General features: G+C 45.1%; 1 protein-coding gene and 1 non-coding gene across 22 annotated transcripts in view; one reads left to right on the top strand and one right to left on the bottom strand.

Moving 5' to 3' along the window:
- The window catches only part of WASF3 (WASP family member 3), a 136,628-nt gene that overhangs the window by 79,884 nt on the left and 36,639 nt on the right, over positions 1-20,105 (bottom strand). Inside the window, exon 2 of one of the 21 annotated variants that reach the window (XM_089304407.1) lies at positions 3,503-3,712. The exons of 19 other annotated variants lie outside the window; for them this stretch is intronic. The gene's annotated coding sequence lies outside the window, so the exon portion shown is untranslated. The remainder of the gene's footprint in view (positions 1-3,502; positions 3,713-20,105) is intronic. One more of the 21 variants, XM_089304409.1, reaches the window with a different exon arrangement.
- Positions 13,998-14,101, top strand: LOC127492193 (U6 spliceosomal RNA). The gene has a single exon (XR_007921353.1). It is a non-coding gene; the product is annotated as a U6 spliceosomal RNA (small nuclear RNA).

The raw sequence follows: 20,105 nt of genomic DNA, 5'->3' as shown, positions 1-20,105 counted from the left end.
GGACACCATGTCCTTGGCTGATCTTCTAGTGCTTTTCCTGTTGCTCTTGACCCCACAAAGAACATAAACAGCGGCTTCCAGGGAGGCCCCTGAAGACAACAGTTTAAACCTTGAAACAGATCCAGCCCAGATGAAAAGATTTTCTTACTGAAACTACTTTATATTTTTCTCTGCTTTAATTACTGAATCCTGTAACTGGAATTCATCCCTCATTCAAAGAGATGCCAAAAATAGCCTGTTTCAGAATGCAGAATGAGAAGCATCACGCAATTTTGCTACTAAATGGACTCCTTTTTCACAGCTCAATAGCATTCTCCAAACACAATTTCCTCTTTTTATTAACCAAAAAATGTAACATCTTGCAGATACAGGTTCAACATGAATTTCCATTACTATGTACTTGTAAGTTGAAAAGTGGAATCTCAGGCACGCACTAGCTGGACTGAAAAGCAGTCTCCCGACTTGCTCCACCCACATTTCATCACGGCTTTCATTAAACACCTCTGACTGCAGAGAACCATCTCATTTGCATGTGATGAATGAATTTTTTTTTCAAAAGCCATTATCCAATGGGCTCCCCACTGCAAATGGCAAATGATTAATAACAGCTTACGTCTGAGTCCATGGTGCCACTTCCAAAGGGCTCTCACATCAATCATCTCATTTAATCCACAACAACTACGGCACCAGCAAGGCAGGGTTACTTCATATTACAAATGAGGAAACAGGCTCAAAGGGTGGAATGCCCCCCACCAAAAAAAAAAAAAAAACCCACAAGGCAAGTGCAGGGGAAGATACCACCCCTTCGTCATCCTCGCATCCATCCCAGTTTACTCCAACTCAGCTCCTTCTCTGGCCGCCTCCTGTGAGCACTTCTGGGAGCACTCCAGTCAGGCAGTATGCACTCCTCCCTCCAAACGCCAACAACCCTCACCAGGAACATCGCCCACCTCACACAGCTCTCCAGTGGGGGCTGCTGTCCTGTTAATTGTCAGGAGCCCTCAGAGGGCGTACAAGAAGTACATAACTCTCACGCCTAGAACACCACCATGCACATGACAGGCATGCACGAAGTTTTTCTTCATGCTGCTGCCTGGCAAGGAATAACCTAGTAGGCAAAAGCCACTCTTTCCTTAACTTCGGCACACAAACTACACATAAACCTCAGCTACGGCTCTACCTCCAAGCAGAAAATCTTTTTTTTTTTTTTTTTAAAGATTTACTTATTATTTACTTGAAAGTCAGAGTTACACAGAGAGAGAAGGAGAGGCAGAGAGAGAGAGAGGTCTTCCATCTGCTGGTTCACTCCCCAGATGGCCTCAAAGGCCAGAGCCGCCCCGATCCGAAGCCAGGAGCCAGGAGCTTCTTCCAGGTCTCCCATACAGGTGCAGAAGCCCAAGGACCTGGGCCATCTTGTACTGCTTTCCCAGGCCACAGCAGAGAGCAGGATTGGAAGCAGAGCACCAGGGACTCGAACCAGCACGCCCATATGGGATGCCAGCACTGTAGGCGGCAGTTTCACCTGCCATGCCACAGCGCAGGCCCCACACAAAATCTTCGAAGTCACCCACAGCCCATCATAAATAGTACCTAAGAGGCGCTCTGAACCATAGTAAGCTGCTTCCTATCTCACTGGTTTGTGCCTCCACCTTCCTCCTGGACCATAAAACCATCCTGGTTTCTAAAGACATTTTGCATCCCAGGCATATGCCCTGCTGACCCATTGCATACATGTGTTTTAATTTCTTGATTTGATCTGCCCTGACTTCTGAACACTTGGCTGGCTCAGTCCAGGTGCCAGAGCCCTCACCTTACCCTCCAGTCCCACCCCAGCTCTCTCCTCCTGTCAAGCACAGGTGGGTCTGACACAGGGTGTTACTGGGCCTCGCACGCTTGGCCAGGCCAGAAGAACCCTGAGCCTTCTGTCTCCCTTCAGCTTACACCTGAAGCAAGTGCTACACCTCCATGGCGATTCTGGGAGGAAGACAAATCTAACACAGATAGGAGTGGTGGTAACTTCCACCCTCCCTCACAGCCTTATCTCCTTCCTCAGACTTCAAAATCAGGTGACAGATGTCTTGGGCTACAATACCATCATATGGTATTTACTTTCATTACATATGCTGAATTGGACAAAAGAAAATAAAGAAATTATACAAGTGCATAGAAATACTGAGAAAACCATGCGCATTATAAGATGGAAATAGCAAGGAACAAACGCTGCACTGCAGAGGTAGGTTTTATGATTATTACCCTGACGGCTTTTACATACTCCAGAATCAAGCTGTATTTAAAAACCAGTTCTGTAGTAGTAAACCTGACATAAAGATTTCATGTGCAATTCACTAAGTAACTTCAGGGTAGTTTCATTTCCCCCTCCTTCAGGATAAAGCAGAGTAGCCGTCATTGTAACAAATGGGTCCATAAACTTCCACCCACAGGGCACCCCAGGTGTTCAAACAAGACTGACAAACACAGCAGTAACATTTGACAGCGTGTCTGCAGCCAAATCTCCCGAGTCTCTAGCCAAACCCTCACTCACTCTCCATCTAAAGTAAGCAGGGAGCAGAACAGCTCACCAACACACAAGGACATTACAGTTTCTGAGAAAAACAAACCAAAACAAGGAAAAACATGATCACCTCCAGAAATGAATATAAAATTCAAATTACATTAAAGGTAACTCACTGCTACTGAAAATATTTCTAGCATCACATTCTATCTCTCATTAACTGAGTGAAGCAATTATTTCACCAGTGGCATCCAGTAAAACTTTGCAGGAAGCATGGTAGGGCCATGCCTGGATCGAATACCAACATCTCTGCATCTTGGAGTTATAAGTGTCTGTGCCTCTACCTCCCCGTCTGTAAAAATGAGTCTCAGAGTGTGGAGAGGAGGCGAGGATGAGCTGTTGTAGCCAAACAGCAAGGGGGAGGTGGCAGAATGGTCTCTTTGCACATCAGTTACTACTCCTCTACTGCTGAGAGCAAACCTCCCACCTGCCGCGCCCAAGGAGCCAGACGGGCACAATCGCTTCAGTCTGGCATCTTGACTTGGACCGCTCTCGCCAAAGCAGAGGGGATGACAGCACCCCATCAATGACAAGTCCCTTGGCCCCTCTTTGGGGTTATGGTGGCAGCAGTAATCTGTCTCCAAATGATGATGCTGCTACTTGTGGCAAGTGGCCAATGTACTGGACAGCCCTGACCCAGCTCGCCTTTGATTTCTACAGATAAAGGTAATGATGGCCAATTGACTTAGTGGAAGGACAGAGAGTATGAGTATATCCCAAACAGCAGACATGCAAACGTGGAAATCCTCATGGTTATCTTATCTAACTAGAGCTCCCTTCTGCAGGGCTTTCTGCAAATAGCTTGAATTCTGCCTAATGCGCTCTGAGTCTCTCAACCCAGATTCTGCCCATTCCTGCCCTCACCCCTGCTGTGCTGACATTGTCCTCTCCAAGCCCAGAGGAACTCACTCTCCCAAAGGCAGACCTTACCTCTGTAGAATCTTCTAGCACAGGAGGAACTGTTACTTGAACATGACCACAGGCCTCCACAAGGAAACTGAAGAAACTCATGTGGCAACAAACCCACACACATGGGCAGGCAGCAGACTGGAAACCAAAAAGCACTCCAGCAAATATCACTCACAATTTTATCTTCTCTCCTCACAGCTTCTGGGATAAATGAAATTGCATGAAAATGTCCTAAGAGAGTACATAATTCAGAATCCAAAGATGTGTAATTGTGTCAATTTCCATACATCATGAACAAAGATTAAGTACCACTTTATCAACTTCAATGCTTATTACAATTAATAACTTCAAATCTTTTTAACATAAAAATCCATCGGCAACTTCTCATTTTTAAAATAATTTTTCAAAAAAGATTATTTATTTATTTGAAAGGCAGGGTGGAAGAGAAACAGTCAGTTCACTCCCCAAATAGCTACAATGGCTGGCGCTGGGCCAGGCTAAAGCCAGGAGCCTCCAATTTCATCTCCCATATGGGGACAGGGGCCTAATACTTGGACCACCTTTTGCTGCTTTCCCAGGCACATTAGCAGGGAGCTGGGATTGGAAGTGGAGGAGGTAGGACCCGAACTGATGCTCCAACATGGGACGCCGGCATCACAAGTAGAGCTTACCACACTGTACCATAATGCCAGTACCAAGGGTTAGTAAGTTTTAAAATCCACCTGAGAGGGCCTGCGCCGCAGCTCACTAGGCTAATCCTCCGCCTGCGGCACTGGTACCCTGGGTTCTAGTCCCAGCTGGGGCACCAGATTCTGTCCCAGTTGCTCCTCTTCAGTCCAGCTCTCTGCTGTGGCCAGGGAGTGCAGTGGAGGATGGCCCAAGTCCTTGGGCCCTGCACCCGCATGGGAGACCAGGAGAAGCACCTGACTCCTGGCTTCAGATCAGCGCGATGCGCCGGCCGTAGTGCGCTGGCCGCGGCGGCCATTGGAGGGTGAACCAAGGCAAAAAGGAAGACCTTTCTCTCTCTCTCTCTCTCTCACTGTCCACTCTGCCTGTCAAAAAAAAAAAAAAAAAATCCACCTGAGAGCAAATGAATGAGTTACTGCAAGTAAAAACAGTGAAAAGACATTATACAGACCAAACCATGAGAAACCATTGTCCCTCCCACTGCCTAACCTACAGCCTAAGAGAACCCCATGCTGCTCATCTTGGCACTGCCACAAGGAAAGCAACCTCCCCGTCATCACCACATTCCCACAAATGACCAAAGACAGAAGTGGGTGCATGGGGGTGTGCAGGGGGAGGAGGTGTGCAGGGCAGAGGCAGGCGGTCTGATTCACCAGGCTGGAGCGGAGTAAGTGATGCACTGTGGGCACCCTGTGCCCCTTTGCTGAGGACGCCACACAAAGAGAGGATCACTATGAAAGCAGAGCAGAAACACCTGCACTCCACTCCTTGCCACCCCACAAGACAGAGCCCCCACTCCCAGGAGCAGTGTGACTCAGGCACTGCTCACGAATCTCTGCTGCTGAAAAGCTAACCAGGCTGTGTCTGCCCTGGCACAGGCACTGGGAAGGGAGCAAACGAGCAACAAGGCAGCCAGTATTTACTGCCTCTGCAGTGCTGAGCCAGGACCCTGCTTAATCGTGCTTCACATGTTTCTGTCACTTGTTCAATCCTCGCAACTCTAGAGGCAGGTATGATTAGCATCCCCATCTTACGGAGAAGTGGCTTCTCAAGGTCACACAGTACAAACCCGAGATGAGATTCAAACCCAGAAAACCCGTTTCCAGAGACTGTGCTTTTAACCAGTAGCTTGCCCTTCACATGTGAAATGAGACGGTCTGGCAGAAAAGACAACTCAGAAATGAAATGCTGCATTACTGCGCACTCCACTATTAAAGATAAACCTCACAATCTCTCTCTGCAGGGATTCTAGGAAAGTCACTGAAGCCCCGGGGTGCCACTACGCACTTGTGTCTGCATTTGTCCACACTGCTAAGCCTCCAGAGCGCAGAGAGAAGGCCTGGGCCTGGGGCAGGGCAGGGGCTGGGGGGTGGGGGGTCAGATTTGAGTGAATCCTTTCAGAAAGCAGGTGACTGAAAACCATCACAGAGCTTCTCATGTCGTGGGGGGGGGGGGGGGGGTCCCGTGAGGGCATCAGGGGCTTTATAAGACCACCACAGACCCAAGTCTTCTCATGCAATGCCCTGTGCTGCCTTGGGACTCTGCAAAGTCCCCACTCCCAAGAAGACTCTCACCAGAAGCAGCTCCTAGACCCTGGACATTTAGAGTTGTGAGCTGAGCAAATCTTTATGCTTTCTAAGTTAGCCAGTCTAGCGTACGCAGTAATAGCAACAGGACACAAAGAATATAATCAGGATAGGCCCATTTATGACCCTGCTATTGCAATCAGCGTTAACTATAACAAACATACTAAGAGACCTAGTGGAAAAGATGAGTGGAGAGTGCTTGAACACAAATGGGTGAAGAATTTCAGTAAAGTAAAATAGGAACTAAATAGGGACATGAAAAGGTAAAAATGAAAATTACAACCTTGAAAATAAAGAACAGTAAAGCTTCATAGTAAACTGGACATGGCAAAAGAAGTTCTATGATTTGAAGAGGAATAAAGGTGAGAAAAAACAACAAAACTGCATGAGATCCATGGAATAATACCAGACGGCTGACTATATGGATAAGCAGAGTTCCAGAAGACTAGGACAGAGAATAGGGCAGAAGCAATATCAAATGAGAATTTTTCAAATGTGATGAAGGACGTCAACCCTCAGACCAAGCAGCTCAACCCGGAGGATGTCAAATACAAAGGAAACCACACCTAGGCACATCATGGCTAAGCTGCTTAAAACCGAAGGCAAACAGAAAATATTCAAACAACCAGAGGAAAAACAGACATAGAAGTCACAGAAAATGGCAATAAGGACAACATTTAAGAAAGGCTAAATTTTACCAAAAATAATGAAAATTAATATAATGTACTGGTAGGTTTAAGATTCTGAGCAGTGGGAGAACAACTGCTATGCAGGACTCTATATCCAGTAAAAATATACTTAAAAACATTTATAACTAAACATTAAAATTTTAAAAGGCAAGCAATCCAGTTGTGAAATGAGCAAAAGACAAACATTTCACCATGGAGGGGTATGGATGGCAAATAAGTAGATGAGATATGGTCAACATTAGCAGCCACTAGGGAAACACAGATAAATTACAATGAGCTATCATTCCACACGTTAGAATAACAGTGATGACACCAAGCTCTGGTGAGGGAGCAAAGCAAATGGATCTCTCCTATATTGCTGGGGGATATAAGATGGCACAGCTGCTCTGAGAAGTCGTGCAGCAGGTTCTGACTCAACAGGCACCTGCCATTCACCCCAGTCACCAAACTCACGGGTATTTATGTATCCTAGAGGAATGAATACGTATTCGTAGAAAAACCAGTACACACTGGGGCTGGCATTAAGCTGCCTCTTGGGATGCCTCCACCCTCTATCAGAGTGCCTGGACTCAAGTCCTGGCTTCACTCTTCATTCCAGCTTCCCGTCAATGTACACTCAGAGGCAGCAGGTGATGGCTCAAGTACCTGCTACCCATTTGGAAGATCTGGATTGAGCTTCTCTAGCTTTTAGCTTAGACCTGGCCCAGTCCTGGCTGTTGTGGGCATTTAGGGAATAAACCAGCAGACAGGTGCTTGCTCTTGCTCTTTCTTCCTATCTCTCTATCTTTCAAATGTATAATTTAAAAAAAGACACAAATGGCCATAGTGGCTTTATTCATAGGACCAAAATACTGGGAATAGCACAAATGTTGCTTGGGTAGATGGTTGAACAAACTCTTGTTATACAGAGAACATGTTGAGTATACAATGGTACACTGCTCAGTAGTAATAAAGAACTACTGATATATATATATATATATATATATATAAGAACCCAGATAGATGTTAAGGGTGCTTTGTTTAATGGAAAATGCAAATCTCAAAAGGTTACATACTGTATGATTTTACGTACATGATATTCTAAAAGTGATACAATAGGGATGGAGAACAGGGAACAGCATCAGGGAGTAGGAGGATGAGAATACCAAAGAACGATGAGGGACATCTCGGCAGCGACAGAACTGATTTTGATATAGCAGCAGTTACATAAATCCACATGTGATAAAACTGCACAGATATTACACACACGTATGAACACATACACATGTATGAACACAGTTTAAAATACAGTGACATTCAGTTCACTGGTAGACTAACATTAACATAGCAACGTAAATTTTCTGGCTTTGATATCGTATTAAAACCATAAGAGACATTGCCAATGGGGAAGCTGGGCAAAGAGTACTCGGACACATTCTGGAAGATCAGCAGATCAAGGCCCAAGTGCTCAGGCCCCTGCTACCTGGAGACCCAGATGGAGTTCCAGCTTCCTGGCTTCAGCCTGGTCCGGCTCTGGCTACTGTACATTTGGAGAACGAACTAGCAGATCTAAGAGCACTGTCTGTCTCTGTCTCTCTGACTAAGTGGATGAAAAATAAATGCCATGCTACAAGCAACCAGGAGGACTGAAGGAATCAAAGTCACTTAGGAAAGGTGACAAGGGAGAGTGCTGCAGCAATGTGGATGATGGGGTGGAGAAGTGGCACAGGACACAGGGCAGTGCAACAATACAGCAGCCCAGCAAGAGACAGGAATGAGCCCACACCGGGGGAGCATGGAGGACGACAGAAATGGAAGGTCATCCAAGCACAAAGAGGAAAGGGAAGCACTAGGAATCACTCCCTTAATCCCAACGTGGGTGTTGGAAGGATGTCACCTTCCCTCATCTCCAAAGGGAACAGAGCAGCAGCGAGAGGCTCCACTAGAACATGAATACATTTTTGGAGGTAATGATCTCAAGAGGTGGGGACCTCTAGAGGTAAGTAACTGCAGAGTTTAAGTCTGGAGTAGAGGCCACAAGTCATCATCAGCCCTGGCTGTAATCAGAGGGCCAGAAGAGGACAGCAGTGGATGACACTGCCACAGAGAGTGAATATGAGGAAATAAATAGAATTGGGGTCAAATTCTAGGGGAGGGGCCAGCGCTGTGGCATAGTGAGTGAAGCTGCCGCTTGCAGTGCTGACATCCGATACAGGCGCTGGTTTGAGTCTCAGCTGCTCCTCTTCCGATCCAGCTCTCTGCTGTGGCCTGGGAAAGCAGTAGGGGATGGTCCAAGTCCTTGGGTCCTGCCCCACGCGGAGACCCAGAAGAAGCTCCTGGCTCCTGGCTTCAGATTGGCCCAGCTCCAGCCACTGAGGCCATCTGTGGAGTGAACCAGCAGGATGAACGACTCCTCTCTGCCTCTGCCTCTCTGTAACTCTGCCTTTCAAATAAATAAATAAACCTTTTTTTAAAAAATTCTAGGGGAAAAAGGCTTTCATGAAGTTTATATGTTAAAAAGTACAGGCTGTCAGGGCTGGCGCGGTGGCGCAATGGGTTAATCCTCTGCCTGCGGCACCGGCATCCTATATGGGCACCGGATTCCAGTCCCCGTTGCTCCTCTTCCAGTCCAGCTCTCTGCTGTGGCCCGGGAGGGCAGTAGAGGATGGCCCAAGTGCTTGGGCCCCTGCACTGACATGGGAGACCAGGAAGAAGCACCTGGCTACTGGCTTCGGATCGGCACAGCACCAGTTGTAGCAGCCATTTGGGGTGTGAACCAGCGGAAGGAAGCCCTTTCTCTCTGTCTCTCTGTCTATAACTCTGTCAAATAAATTTTTAAAAAATCATTGCAACTAATAATTCTTCTAGTGATACACCCTAGAGGAATGAACACAAATGTGAGCAAACTTTTTTCCATAAAGATGTTCCCTTCAGTGTTATTTATTATAATAAAAACACAGAAAGAAATAACTATGCCAAACAAAAGAACTGATTTAAAGCAAATTATGCTCGAGCTATAGATTATGCAACCATCTAAGTAGCATTTTGGAAGATTTTTTTAATTATGTGAGAAAATCCTTACAACATGACATGAAACAGAAAAGTGTACAAAGTAGCAGTGACAGTATTTATTTAAACAAGAATATTCATTAAACAGCTACTACAAGCATCTAGGTGCTGGGGATAACATTCAGTAAAAGACAGACAATTCCTTGTTTCTGTGAAACTTAAATTTTACCACAAAATGATCTCAAAAGAGTAAAAAATAAATTTGCATGAAAACTTCAGATGAAATAAGTGCTAAATGAGGTACACATAACAGTGATATTAAGAAAATCTTGCCGGCGCTGCGGCTCACCAGGCTAATCCTCCGCCTGTGGTGCCAGCACACCGGGTTCTAGTCCCGGTCGGGGCACCGGATTCTGTCCCAGTTGCCCCTCTTCCAGGCCAGCTCTCTGCTGTGGCCAGGGAGTGTGGTGGAGGATGGCCCAAGTACTTGGGCCCTGCACCCCATGGGAGACCAGGAGAAAAGCACCTGGCTCCTGCCATCGGATCAGCGCGGTGTGCTGGCTGCGGCGGCCATTGGAGGGTGAACCAACGGCAAAGGAAGACCTTTCTCTCTGTCTCTCTCACTGTCCACTCTGCCTGTTAAAAAAAAAAAAGAAAGAAAGAAAGAAAATCTTATTGGGGCAGGCGCCATGGTGCAGGGTAATCCTCTGCCTGCAGCGCTGGCATCCTATATGGGTGGCAGTTCTAGTTCCGGTTGCTCCTCTTTCAATCCAGCTCTCTGCTATGGCCTGAGAAAGCAGTAGAAGATGGCCCAAGCGCTTGGGCCCCTGCCAACCACATGGGAGACCAGGAAGAAGCACCTGGCTCCTGGCTTCAGATTGGCACAGCTCCAGCCGTTGTGGCCATTTGGGGTGTGAACCAATGGAAGGAAGTCCTTTCTCTTTGTCTCTCTTTCTCTATAACTCTACCTGTCAAATAAATAAATAAAATCTTTAAAAAATTTTTCTAAAAAAAAACTCATATAAAACACTTGAAGTTGATTTAAAAGAAAATTTTAAAACAAAATTAACAGAAAAATAATGGAAAATAAAAATTAACAACAATCTCAGGGGTTGAGTAAATGGTCTAGGAATAAAAAGGGGGAGGGGTGGAACACAGTGGGAGTGCTTGGCCCTCTGAGTTTATGTTCTAGAGCACATTAATAAGCACAACTTGCACAACCTCTCAGCTTTCTCGTCCTCAAACCCACAACCTGAGAAGGCACAGGCACGAGCTCACTGAGAGGCCCAGGCTTCCACCAGGTCTATTCAGACCAAATGAACTTCTCAGTAATGCCACAGGTAGAGAGTTTCACAAATGATCCTTCCATAAACAAGCTAAGACAGACTTTGTCATTGTTGAAGTTTGCTGTCAGTGTGTGATTTGACCTCCTCTCGTCTCAAGCCACTGCTGCAAAAGATGCACCTTGGAGAAAGGACCTTGCAAATGTCCTTGCACTGTGCCCTGGTCAGTGTTCTGAACCTAGTCTACCAATGCTAGTTTTTCACCCTCAGCCTAGGTATACTTGTGGAAAAACGCCCCTTGCACCTTCCCAAAAATTTCATAATCCACTCATACCAAGGTGTCCCCTTCCACCATGTGCAAACCCTCCTGATCATCCCCTCAGGGCTCAGACCACACACACGACCACCTCGCCAACAGCTCCCCTCAACAGGTATTACATTTCCATTTTCATTACAGTATGACCCCTATAAACACATACATACATACATACACACACACACACACACACCCCTAAGTTCATTCACCCACTCATTCACTGAGCCAGTACTACAATGCAGGTACTCCCTTAAAATCACAGCATGCCCTAGAAACACTACTCACAATGCTAAGAAATTTAAGGACCAGTTCCTAAAATCCCAAACATTCAATTATATAATTTGTGAAGAGAACTACCCTGAAGAAAGGTACTGAAAATACTTCTGCAAATTTGTAACATGTTCCAGAAAACACCCTTTGAAAAGAATGCACCTATGTGTGTCACATACATGTACACATACAGACACACACACACACACACTGACATTTATTCTTTAAAAACAATCTTGGAGCAAATAAACCAAGAAACTGAGAATGTGCTCATTTTAGAAAGAAAAAACAGAAAACTCTGTGACACATACTTAACTGTAGGCGCCACTCAAATTCCTAAGTTGAAGCCCCAAGCCTTTCTCACCCATGTGAGGGTATTTGGAGAGAGGGCCTGGCTGGAAAAAGTTAAGGTTAAATGATGCTGTCAGGTGTGATCTTGATCCCATAGGACTGGTGCCCCTATAGGAAGAGGAACAGACTCCGCAGGAAGGCCATGCGAGTCCAAAGCATTTGTCTGCAGGCCAGGTGAAGGCCTCACCAGGAATGAGCCTGCCGGCTCCTGGGCCTTCCAACCTCCAGAACCCTGAGAAAATCAATGCCTCTTGTTAAAGACACACAGCCTGTAGTGTTTTGTTGCGGCAGCCTGAGCAGCCCAAGACACACTGTGAAGTAAAATTACTGTATCATTCTACAGAGATAACCACTGGAGTTCACACTACTCTCAAACAAAACCCACAGAGATATTCCTAATATTCTGGAGACTGTCCTAAAAATTAAATATGACTCAAATAAATACCACCTGCTTTCTAAAACATCTGCGATCAGAAAGAGACATTTTATTAGAGATTACCTAGTTAAAAGTACTTTTCAGAGGTTGGTTACATCCTGAACTTCATTAAAATTATAGAGAAGCGGCCGGCGCCATGGCTCAATAGGCTAATCCTCCGCCTAGCGGCACCGGCACACCGGGTTCTAGTCCCAGTCGGGGTGCCGGATTCTGTCCCAGTTGCCCCTCTTCCAGGCCAGCTCTCTGCTATGGCCAGGGAGTGCAGTGGAGGATGGCCCAAGTCCTTGGGCCCTGCACCCGCATGGGAGACCAGGAGGAAGCACCTGGCTCCTGGCTTCAGATCAGCGCGATGCGCCGGCCACAGCGCAGCAGCCGTGGCGGCCATTGGAGGGTGAACCAACGGCAAAAAGGAAGACCTCTCTGTCTCTCTCTCTCACTGTCCACTCTGCCTGTCAAAAAAAATAATAATAAATAATAAATAAAATTATAGAGAAGCAAAGATTATAACAATCAAAGCCCAGAACACTCTAGAATCATTCTGACCCAGAAAGCAAAAGAGAAAAACAACTTCCCCATTTGAGGTCTTTTTGAACCTACTATTTCCTCCAGCCAGACATCCACTCTGGAATCACAGCTGGCACAGTGGGATGACAGGAGGCAGTGAACCAGGCAGAGAAGGAAGTCCCTTCAGGAGTAATCACACTCCTAAATCCCCAACACCCAGCTGTTCCCAAGACATCTGGAACTAAAGCCCCATGACCCAGACTCCGGACCTTTTCTCTCCTCTCTCCAGCCTCCCTCCCTTGGTGATCCAGTCCCAGGGTTCTAAATGCCACCTGTCTACTGATAAATCTCAAAGCCACTGACATAAATACCTGGGACAGGCATTTGGTGCAACAACTAAGATGCCACTTGGGACACCTGCATCCCATACTGAGTGCCTGAGTCCAAGTCCCAGCTCCACTCCTGACTCAGATAGTTGGGTCCCTGCCACCCATGTAGGGGACACGATTTGAATTCTGGCTCTCCCAGCATTTGAAGGGTGAGCCAGTCAGTAGACGGGATGCCCCATCCCCTTCCCCACAGTATCTCCATCTCTCAAACGCATCAAATTCAAAATTGTACGCCAAGAGCCAACTAGACGACGTCACACGAATGTCTAGTATGAACCCCTGACCTCCCACTGCAATGAGGCACTCAAGTCTTCCCCGACTCACACTGCACAGTAACTCCTAACCTCAGTCACTCAAGCGAGAACCCTGGAGCACCTTCACCTGCTCGCTCTCCCAGGCCTCACATCAAGTCCACCAGCAAGTCCACCTGGTGGTTCCACCTTCTGAACACCCTCGTGGGTCTAAATCAGACGGCTCCTGCGGCTCTTTGCACTTAGAAGCCGGGGCAGCTGCATCAAGGAAGCGGGATCTGTCCTGCTCCACAGAGTACCACTTCTCCTGGAACGTCCTTCCCCACCCAGCCCACCTGGCCATGGCTCAGGCCCTCAGATCTTCAAATCTCTACTCAAACGTTACCTCCTCTGAGCCCACCCCCAATGGCAAGTGACTCCTGAGCCACTTTACCCTCTTCAATGCTTTCTCTCCACTGGCGCCTGGCATCGTCTGACAGTCTGGGTTTCATTTACTGTGTGTCTCCCTTACTGCTGAACTCCATCAGAATTCCAGTTTGGGGTGTGTACAGACTTTCTCAGTAGCCATCGGTTCTACATCCACAAATTCAACATATCAAGGGTCAAAAATATTTAGAGGAAAAAACACTATCTGTATTGAATACATACATTTTCTCGTCACTTCGGTCCAAACAAAACAGGACAGCAACCACATGGCATTTACATCGTTTTAGACATTCTAATTCATCTAGAGATTATGTAAAGCACATGGAAATATATATGTATGGTGCTCGCTTTGGCAGCACATATACTAAAATTGGAACGATACAGAGATTAGCATGGCCCCTGCGCAAGGATGACATGCAAATTCATGAAGTGTTCCACATTTTTAAAAGATGAGTGGCTTTTCTCCTGGTTTTGGTTGGGATCAGCTTTAAACCACGTCCATAAAACAGTCCTCACAAGGGTCCAGAGACTCTCCTCATTTCCTCTCCTCTATAAAATCCTCTCATTATTTGGTTAATGTCATTCCTAGGACCATTGATTGCTATTCTCACCCTGTCTTTATACTACTGTGTTTGTTTAAATGTTTACAGGAGTTGATAATGGAACAAAGCCTTCAGCCACCAGGCGGTCAACCAAATGCTGCTACAGGGACATACTTGACTCCCCACCCAGGTGACAGTGGCTTGAGACATCGCCCCATGCCAGCATAGAGTACCTTGTCGATCCATGTCAGCAGGAAACAGCGCTAAAGACAGATCATTGTCCCTGTACCCCTCCTGGACTTTTGGGACTAATGTAATCCCATACAACTCCTGCTTTATAAAAAACAAAAGGGGGGAATGTTAGTAAAATGGCACAATTTTATCTATGGCACGATCTACACCCCAACACCATCCTAGGCTCTAGCCCCACCGCCATTGCTGGAAGCCAGGTGGCCACATGACCCAACCAGCGGTGTCAGCTACACCTCATCCTAATAGGATTCACTGCTCCTACTTCCCTGCCCCTCCCCTCCACAAAGTTTTGAAAGGACCTGTTCCTTTTTTTCTCTGTCTCCTGATCTCTCTCTGTCTTTATCTCATTCTCTCTCTTACGCTCTCCTTCTCTTTTCCTTCTTCGCCCCTTCCCTCTGGTCTGTTGGGTTTTCCCCAATAAACCCTTTCCCTTAAAAAAATATACGTATGAATCAATTCTATGCAGAAACCACACCATTTTATATCAGGGACTTGAGCATCCACAGACTTTGGTATCCAGAGGGGCTCTGGACCCAGTCACCATACACACCAGTAGATGACTGTGCTTTGTTTCCTGACGTGTTCTTAGCACCTGGAACAGTGTATGGCACCAGTAGGTGTTCAGTAACTAGCCGCTGAAAAAATAAAAATTTATGTGGCATCTCATCCCTGTATTTTCTATGGAAGAAACTAAGAAAGTCCAAGATTACCAGATTGGGGGTAAATTTATGAGGGCCTTTTCACTACACGCCCTCCCTTGATGATGTCACCTAACAAGTTCACCTCCATCCACTGCACTAAGGTCTCACCTAGGTTCTGGGAGTAGATCCACGGAGCACACTTATGGCTTAAGACCCATGTGTACAGAAGACATCTATAGCAGAAGAGACACTTAGGACATTTAAAGAAAAGATATTTAAAGAGAATGATCAACAATTTTCCACCTTCTTTTAGTTTTTCACCCCCTCAAATGAGAAAGTTCAAAATTTAGAAAAATCACTCAAAAGTAAATAACACTGCATCTTTACACAGAGAATGAGAGAGGGAAATTTCATTTGTACGGTAACAACTAAAAATACAAATCACAAATTTATCTTTATTTTTTCTGAGTGAGATCACGCTAGGGGGAGGGGGACGTGGACCCTCTCAGCAAAGAAGGTCCCAGATAAGAAATTCACAGGATGGAAATCAAAGCACCCAGACCTTTCAAACTAAGAACATCCTGACAATGTCTTGTGAACTGAGGACTGGCAAGGCATACTAATGAGAAATATTCCGAAAATGCTGTGCAGATAAAGGTCTTCAGTTTCCGCTTTCCTGAAAGAATGGTTTTGAAGGGAATGGGGAGTTCTAAGCACCAAAGCATAAACCCAGCAATGGAACAAGCCAGTCAAGAAACACATGCAACAGAAATGTGGACCATGCCTTAGTGCTACTGTGAACCTTGTCTTCCACTTGTGACAGTCACACACCAATAGAAAACCCACGTACACGGGCACTTGAAAATACCTGTGGAAAAAAGGAGTTAAAAGGCTATCTTTTTATTTATTATATATAATTTTGCACTAAAGAGCAAAAATGTTTCAAAACCTATAGTTCTGGGGCTGGTGCTGTAGCATAACAGGTAAAGCCGCCACCTGCAGTGCCGGCATCCCATATGGGCGCCAGTTCGAGTCCCAGCTGCTCCACTTCCGATCCGGCTCTCTGCTATGGTCTGGGAAAGCAGTGGAAGATGGCCCAAGTCCTTGGGCCCCTGCGCCCATGTGAGAGACTAGGAAGAAACTCCTGGCACCTGATTTGGATTGGCGCAGCTCTGGCCATTGCAGCCAATTGGGGAGTGAACCGGTGGATAGAGGATATCTCTCTCTCTCTCTCTCTCTCTTTCCGCCTCTCCTTCTCTCTGTGTAACTAACTTTCAAGTAAACAAATAAATCTAAAAAAAAAAAAAAAAAAAAAAAACCTGTAGTTTTTTCCTATTACACATTTTCATGATTTGGGGTACCAAAATAAGCTTCCCTTTAAATTCTACTTTTCATGAAGTTTTTGAAGTACACATGTGTAGCTAACCAAACAGAATATATTTACCTCTTTTCAAGATAATCCAAAGCATGAGCTCTAACATTCTCCCAGAGGTAAAAGATACATTACAACCCAACCTATACTGAGAGAATTTTTTTCATTTTTAACATTTATTTATTCATTCATTCATTTGACAGGCAGAGAGGGAGAGAAGACAGAGAGGTCCCATCTGCTGCTCCCCAAATGCCTGCTGCAGTCAGGAATGGCTCCCATGCAAGTGACAGGAACACCATTACTTGAGGCTCACTGCTGCCTCCCAGGGTCTGCATTAGCAGGAACCTGGAGTCAGAAGCTGGAACCAGGCGTGGAACCCAGGCACTCCGGTGTGAAATGCGGGTGACTGTAATGGCATGTTAACTGCTTGTCAGAGACCTGCCCCAGTATTATTTTAAATTTAAAGATAAGCGCATGAATCTACTAAACTCTGTTGTGCTTTCGGGAAATAACTAAAGGACAATTTAAATACCAGATAAAGGTAAAAATTTTTCTAAATGTATGGTACTCATTTTATTCTTTTTTATTAATTAATTAATTCCTGTTTTATTCTTAACATTCAACAAATGCCAAAACAGCAAGACTTCTCATAGGAATTCCTCTAATGACAAGGCCATGCCAAGACAAAACCCTTCAGCCTGAGTAACACTTCACCAGTCAAGTCATTTCCTTATCCACACAGCTGTCCATCTCTGCTGGACTCAGCTAGCAGTAGCGGTTTCATATCTACCAATCATGGCAGACCCCACTATGACGTCCTGGTTCAAGGACCACTTCCTTTAAATGCCCTCCCGGAACTTGTCCCCTTCAGCCCACATCAGCCAATCCTGAGATGAACCAAACCTCACGCTTGACAGAACAAGCTGAAATGTTTTCCAAACTAGGACTCTCACAAAACAGGAGACTCCCCAGAGGCTGCAACTTCTGTAGAGTAAAACCAGAAAGGGGATGACAGCAATCCACCTACAGATAGAGAAGTAGACAAGAGAACTGCTCAACTTCATCATACAAGATACAGAAATGCAAATTACAGCCACAGAGCAAAATGCCATTGTAATTTAGGAGATTTTTTTATTTGTTTATTTTTTATTTGACAGGCAGAGTTAGACACAGGGGGACACAGGTGCTCGTACATGTTCATTACTGGTGAAGAATAGACTGTCGGGCATTTTAAGTTTACAAAGCATGAATACAGCCTGTGATGACATTGAGAATGGAAACCACTTCTGCAAAAACATGAGGAGCGCTCCCTCTCACCCCTCCTGGCCACAGCTGACCACAACAGAAGACACTGCACAAACAGGCAGAGCTGCCCTCCTGGGAATGTGGACTTGGGATTGTGTGGTTCTAGTTGGGTCACTCTGAAATTTTTCAGATTTGTGCTCTAGGATCACCTCTTGCTTATATTTTTCTTTTCATTTACTTTCTTCTCTCATCTTCCCAATTTCAGTAGCGACAAATTCATATCAGTCTGCTTAAGAACATTACTTATAATTCTTAGATTATCCAATGTAACTAGACACAAGACATCCTGAATCTCACCTTCTATTTCAGAACATATTATCGATGGCATGACAGGGTTGCTAGTAACTTAAGACTTTTTTTTTCTTTCCAAAGTTCTGTAGCAATTTAAAATCAATGAATCCTTGAAATAACTTTCCAAAAGAAGCCAAATAACTTGTGGTCTCTACTTTAAAAAAGCCATTTTACCATAATAGTGACTGCCATTCACCACCAATTTTCTCTCAGCATTTGTCCCATTATTTTTCAATCTGTTACAGAATTATACAAACTATAGATCTGAATCACCCTTCAAAATGTAAAGTTGACTTTTGAAAATTATCACAGCCCTGAGTGCCTTCTCCCAGAAAGGGATCATTCTGCCCAGCAGCTCTCGTCCAGCCTAACAATGAACTCTCAGAAGGGAAGAAGACACACACATTATTTCAATCACAATAGCCAACTGTGACAACACAAAGAATGCCAGCTTTCAAAGCACTTAATTCTGCTGAAGATGCAATCATGGCACATGCCTCAGAAACCATGTACTCCCTCATCCTGTTTTTGGAGAACTCTGAAAATCTAGACAATATGTTTCCTTTCAAAACACCAACTGGTTACAGAGGAAAAGAAAGAAACAGACAAATGATCCTGCCAAGAATCATTTCTGTAGTTTCTCTTGGTAGAATGGCCCTTTCATGGCTCTAAACACTTAAATTCAATCCTTGATTGGACTGATGATATACTAACCTTTTCTTTATTTGAAACTGAATTTTAGAACAAAAAAGGATCTCAGGGCACTCCTAATCCAGATTGTCTCAATTTTTTAAGTATGAAGATCTCCACTACAATGCTAGAAATTTCTGAGGATTTTATGATAGCTGTATCTAGGGACAGAAAATGACAACAAAAAATTTGCAAGCATGCAGTAATTCTTTAAAAAGCACCAGTAAATATGTGAAACAATAACATTAACATCAACAAGGTCTAAAACCTAGTCTCCAGACTTATAACACTGATACACTATAAGAATTCAACAAGGAAGGAAGGTTTTTCTTAAATAGGCCTGGTCCTAATTTTACTAGGAGCTTCACAACTGGTGTTAAAAGTTCTTGAGGAACAATTCTGACAGAATAAAGAGCAGGGAGCATGCCCCATCAGACATTAAAACATTAGAAAGCTACAATAACTGAATTAGCATAGTCTGAGTAAAGAAACCTGTAACAGAACAATTAGAAAATGCAGAAAGGAATGCATGGACGGGAAGCTGATATAAGGTGGATGTAGTGTTGTAAATCACTCAAGTAGGGCTTACTCATTAAATGCTACTGTAACAACTGGATACTCCTCAGAAGAAAGGAAATCAAACTGAGGTTTCACTTCAGTCTTCACACAAAAAGAAGGTCCAAATGAAGCAAAGAGGAAGAAGAAACACTGAAGTTTTTTGGTTTTTTTTGTTTGTTTGTTTGTTTTGTTTTTTTTTTTAACTTGACAGGTAGAGTTAGACAGGGAGAGAGACAGAGAAAGGTCTTCCTTCTGCTCCTTCACCTCCCCAAATGGCCACTACGGCCGGCACTGTGCCAATCCGAAGCCAGGAGCCAGGTGCTTCCTCCTGGTCTCCCACGTGGGTGCAGATGCCCAATCACCTGGGCCATCCTCCGCTGCCCTCCCGGGCCACAGCAGAGAGCTGGACTGGAAGAAGAGCACCTGGGACTAGAACCTGGCACACACATGGTGCCGCAGACAGAGGATTAGCCAAGTGAGCCAGGGCGCCCGCCCCTTAAGTTCTTTTAAAAACAATCCTGAGGTGAAGAAGGTCTTTGGAAGAGTAACTGAAAAAGAATGGAAGCCAAACATTAAACTACTTGAAAGAAATCAAATGCTAGTCATTAAAGAAAACTGAATAAACAAAATCAAGATTATTACACGAGGTCCCTTTGGGGCCTCATAATTCCATCCAGGACACAAACCCCGGTCCTGTAACATCCAAGCACAGCCTTCTGTATACCACGTGTAGTCCCCAGTCACCTGGAAAGCAGCAGCAGTAAAAGCCACGTGCTCTAACAGACAACACCCTCGAA

Source organism: Oryctolagus cuniculus, chromosome 9, assembly GCF_051225735.1.
Source record: "Oryctolagus cuniculus isolate XC-2025 breed Fujian yellow rabbit chromosome 9, ASM5122573v1, whole genome shotgun sequence".
Classification (NCBI taxonomy): Eukaryota; Metazoa; Chordata; class Mammalia; order Lagomorpha; family Leporidae; genus Oryctolagus; species Oryctolagus cuniculus.
The sequence above is the reverse complement of the archived record's forward strand: the minus strand, read 5'-3'. Positions and strand labels throughout refer to the sequence as shown.